This window comes from Podarcis cretensis, assembly GCF_951804945.1.
Source record: "Podarcis cretensis genome assembly, chromosome: 2".
In the NCBI taxonomy this organism is placed as follows: domain Eukaryota; kingdom Metazoa; phylum Chordata; class Lepidosauria; order Squamata; family Lacertidae; genus Podarcis; species Podarcis cretensis.
Window position 1 is genome coordinate 58,887,250 of NC_137171.1, and position 5,639 is coordinate 58,892,888.

Genomic DNA, 5,639 nt, shown 5'->3' on the forward strand with positions numbered 1-5,639 from the left:
TTGAGTTTCTTCACCTCCTTAGCCTCCATAGGTGATAACCACCTAGGAGTTTTATTTTCCAACAAATCCTTGTACCGAATCCAAACATTATATAATGCTTTCCTAACAATATGGTTTTTAAAACCCTTATGAACTTTAACCTTGTCGTACCATAAATATGCATGCCAACCAAACCTATTGTCAAATCCTTCCAAATCCAGAATGTCTGCATTCTCAAGAAGTAGCCAGTCTTTCAACCAGCAGAAAGCTGCCGATTCATAGTACAGTCTCAAATCCGGCAGGGCAAACCCCCCTCTTTCTTTTACATCAGTAAGTATCTTAAATTTTATTCTGGGCTTTTTGCCCTGCCAGATAAATTTAGATATATCTTTCTGCCACTTCTTGAAACAATCCAGTTTATCCACGATTTGTAACGTCTGAAACAAAAATAACATTCTAGGCAATACCTTCATTTTAATCACTGCAATTCGGCCTAACAAGGAAAGCTTCAAATTCGACCATATTTCTAGGTCTTTTTTTACCTCTGTCCAGCATTTGTCATAGTTGTCTTTAAATAAGTTCACATTTTTAGATGTCATGTTAATCCCCAAATATTTTACTTTCTTTGCCACCATTAACCCAGTTTCATTTTGGAATCTCTCTCTTTCAACATTTGTTAAATTTTTCCCCCCAGAACTTTAGTTTTTTGTTTGTTCAACTTAAATCCTGCCACCTGGCCAAAGAATTGAATTAACTCTAAAACTCTTTTTGTACTAGTGTCTGGCTCTTGTAACGTCAATACTAGGTCATCTGCAAATGCCTTCAATTTATAATGTTTAGCTCCGACCTGAACTCCTTTTACCAGCTGGTCCCCCCTGATCATGTTTAACAAAACCTCCAGGACTGATATAAAAAGTAATGGGGATATCGGGCACCCCTGCCGTGTCCCTTTTTCTATGGATAGTTCATCAGTAACCACATTATTTACAATTAACTTAGCCTTTTGTTCAGAATATATTGCACTTATACCATTTTCAAACCTTTGGCCTACCCCCATCCCATGGAGATTCTTCTTCATAAACTTCCAAGAGATATTGTCAAAGGCTTTCTCCGCGTCCACAAAAATCATGACTGCCTTCGTATTAATATTTACAGTTAGCAGTTCCATAATATCAATTATGTTCCTTACATTATCTGATAAGTGTCTTCTTGGGAGAAAGCCTGCCTGAACCTTATGAATCTCCTCCATTAACACCCTCTTCAGTCTTTTTGCTAAAATGTCAGCAAATATTTTATAATCCACATTAAGTAGTGATATAGGGCGGTAGTTCTTAATCTGGTTTTTTTCAGTTTCAGTCTTTGGTATAAGTGTGATGAAGGCTTCTTTCCACGATTCAGGTGCCTTTTTCCCCTCTAATATTTCATTACAAACCTCCTTAAGCGGCTGTACTAACCATTCTTTCAATGCTTTATAATATCTGGAGGTTAGTCCATCTGGTCCTGGAGATTTCCCTAGTTGCATGTCTTGAATGGCACCCTCCACTTCTTGGTCTGTTATTTTCTCATTTAAAATCAACATACTTTGTTGCGAAATTTTTTGTAATCCGTATTTCTTAAGAAAATCTTCCATGTCTCCTTCATTTTCCGGCCCTTGTGAATATAGTCTCCTGAAATAACTCTGAAAACAATTACTAATCTCATTTGGTTTAAAAATGTTCTTTCCATCCACCTCCAAACTTGTAACTGTATTTAATTTCTGTCTCTTCTTCAATTGCCATGCTAGAAGTTTCCCACATTTATCCGCTGATTCAAATGTCCTCTGTCTCATTTGCTTAATTTTCCATTCTATCTCTTGGTTCATCAATTCCATATATTCCATTTGATAGAACTTAATTTCTCTCAGAATTTCATGAGACTTTGGTTTAGACCTCAATTTCTTTTCTCCTTCTTTTATTTTTTCCAGAATCTTATCCTTCCTTTCATTTTGTTTCTTTCTCTTTAAAGAGTTCTGTTGTATCAGAAAACCTCGCATCACGGCCTTACTTGCGTCCCAAATCACTCTTTTCTCGACTTCTGTCCTCAGATTTATCTCAAAGTAGTCCTTCAAAGTTTTTTGGGCCTTTTTGTAAATCTCCACCTCTCTAAATAGGGTGTCATTCATTCTCCATCTGAAAGATCCAGCTGTTGTTAGTTTCATTTCCATCTTCACTGCGTTATGGTCAGAGCATGTCTTTGGGCAGATTTCCACCTTTTTTATCCTTAGAGCCATTCCACTAGTAATCCATATTTGATCTATTCTTGTCCAAGTCATTTGTGCCTCTGAGAAGAATGTTCCCTCTCTCTCAAGAGGGTTTCTTGTTCTCCAGATATCAATCAAATCTATATTTTCAGTCATTTCAAAGAAGGTCTTAGGTAGTCTCCCGTCCTTAGAGACCACCTGTCTCTGTGCTTTATCCATGTTTGTGGAGACCACGCCATTCATATCTCCTAGTAAAATCACCTTATGGTCCAAATAATCCGTTAATGTCTCATGCAATTTCTTGTAAAATTCTGCCTTCCCTTCATTAGGTGCATAGATGCCAACTATCAAGATTTTTTCTCCTTGGATTTGTATCTCAATTGCCAAAATTCTTCCATGTTCATCTTTAAAGATCAATTTTGGGTCCAATTTTTCCTTTGCATAGATCACCACTCCTCTTTTCTTGACTTTATCTGATGAGATAAATTCCTGTCCTAATCTTTTATTTATAAGTAATCTTCTATGTGCCCTTGTTATGTGAGTTTCTTGTATACATATCAAATCCAATTGTTCTCTTTTCAAAATATGAAAAACCTCATGCCTTTTTCTGGGAAGGTTGAGCCCATTACAGTTCCAGGTTAAAAATTGCAGAGACATTATTAGTTAGTTGCCTCCAGCTGCTCCCTGCAGCTGATCTTCTTCCAAAGGTGATTTCAGTCCAAATGTCAAGTTTCCAAGGTCTGCATCAGAGGTCGAGTCAAGGGCTCCTTTCACAAGGTCCTCCTCGTTTCTGTCTAGGAATCGTTCTTTATCGTGAAATTAATTTCTTAATGCCTTGTGTGGAGCAGTCCTGAAATTGGGGTCCTAGGGTGTGAAGAATAATAGGGGCATGTGCTAAAAAACAAAACAAAACCTTACATAATGCTTCTTAAAGTATTAGCCTATTCATTTTAATTCTTAATACCTCTCCCCTACTGTTACAGCTCAGAATGAGACTGATAAGGCATTCCTGCACCATTAAACAACATATATTATTGACAGGATAGCATCTTTCTTCACTAGTGACATGACAGGCCTAGTCTCCAAAATGCCATTGTCGTCACACCACTATTTTAAAACCCTAGAAAAATGTTTAGGTCACAAGGTGGAAACTTTTAGCTGTTGTATTTCCTTATGCATGTGTGAAATATTATGTGATAATTACACTCATATATGAAGGTCTGCCCAGTCTATCAACTAATAGGATTGTGTGCTCAGTCCATAATTCAGTGATGGGGAAACCTGTGACCCACCAGGTATTGATGGGTTGTAACTCCTATCATCCCTGACCATTCACCACACTGGAGCCCAACAACACCTCATATTTGACTACTGAAAGGATTCCAATGAAAGTCAAGACACCCAGAAAAAGTATCAACAATAATCTGTATAAATGTATTCAAAGCCCTAAATTAACTTTATTGGTACAATACTGGGACTCAGATGGTGATTCAAGCACAAGTAAATTAAAGAATTACTCTGTCTCTCACCAACAAACCTGGAAGTGTTATATTTTAAAATGAGAAATCAAGAAAAATATTAAACACATGTTAACAGCAATAAGCCATATTTCAAGTTCTTTTGCAACATCTGATATTTAGGCACCTGTTTTCAAAAGCACTACATCGGCCCTCACTTGATTTTAGTGATAGAATTTTTTGTACTTCTTGAAAAGATGTCTTCAATATCTGAAAGCCTTCTAAATAGACAAAGACTCTTCTTTCCATGGAAAAAAATGGAGCACTCACTTTGAACAAGGCTACAGAAGAAATATGCAGAATGAGCAATATGGGAAGTATAACCAAACTGTAAGTTCAGTTCCTCCCTTCCAAGGTACAGTATTGTAGAAACTGCAACCTTGTACTGAAGTTGGAGAAATCTTAAAATTCTTAGCAGCCTTTCAAAATTACAGTCCATCATTTTCTCTAGGGAATGCCACGCAGTTAAACCAGTTTAAAATGGTTTTACTTGCATAGTACAGTGGTAAGCAGAGTTAAAATCAGGTACCAAGTAGCAGCAGCCATACTCGGATATAGGTACATAGAGAAGCTATCCTTGAAGTCTCAACATTATAACAATCTCTGACCATACTTCAAAAATAAGTATTTGATGTATTACATGACATAGGTTAAGTCTGGGTGCCACAATAATTGTTTATTGTGACAGGAAGGAGCCAAGTCCCTGCTCCTCACATGACTCTTTCATTAAGGAGATGCTTACTCTGCCAGGTTACTTTTGTAGGTAGTACCCCAGATCAATCAACTATGCCAAGAATCTTAAACTATTCCATTTGCTAATACAAAAATCACAACATAGTACCTACTCATGAATGAGGTAACTGCAAAGCTTCTTCTCTGCACGACAGCTATCAATTTCATCAACCCATGAACAGTTCATTAAAGAAAGCATTTTATCATAGCCAAAATGGGCAACTAGGAATCTCCTTCCTAGGGAGTACTGGCTGATAAGAGATAACAAACACTGCATAGCAACTAACAGAATGCACAAACACTTCCAAGAGGAATGAAAACTGCTCAAGGTAGGGGGTATAACAGCTACACTCAGAGGCCTCGACATAGTGAATAAAATCTAGGAAATCTAGGAAAAATTTAGAAAATCCAGAAAAACAAAATCTTGTAGATCTTAAGTGCTAAGTACACTGCCCTATTCCTTAGGCCAATAGACTGCCATCCTAAATTATCCACCTTTGTCACATCCCAGAAGCTTGTGCAAAACACTGTTTAACCTATGGATGCAGCAGGGCACAAAGCCTTTCGTTCTTCCTGTGGTTCTTTAAATTCCTGCACGAAATCCAGGCATTCACTAGTACTATGATACAGTGAGATCATGGTACCTCTTGCTGTACAACGTGGAGAACTGTGAATGAATGCTGATATTCAGAAAACATGGTTAAAATTAATTGGATTAATTCCCAGCAAAAAAGTAATCAGATAAATAAATTTAAAAATCTACAGTGCACTGAAATTATACTGCATTTCAAAAAGCTACCCCACATATTCACATTTTGAGACATCCTTACTAGGTTAAGACACATTAAAATGAAGTATTTCCCATTAAAGATGTCAAGAAACGGGATTTAGTTTTATTGCATGACGTTGCATAAGAAAGTATATTATTGAAAACTGTAAGGCATCATGCAATTATCTGTAAGCTGATTCATTACTATTCTTTGAGAGGTGGTTATACACTCTACATTTATAAAACCAGTTTTGAAAAAAGTACATAAAAATTTAACATGATGAGCATTATATATGACCAACAAGTCTGCAGAGTTGAGCTGTTAAAAACTGCATTAAAAAAAAACCATACCGAGCTAGAAAGTCACGGTCACACAAAAAAGGACTGCAGACAAGAGACAAGC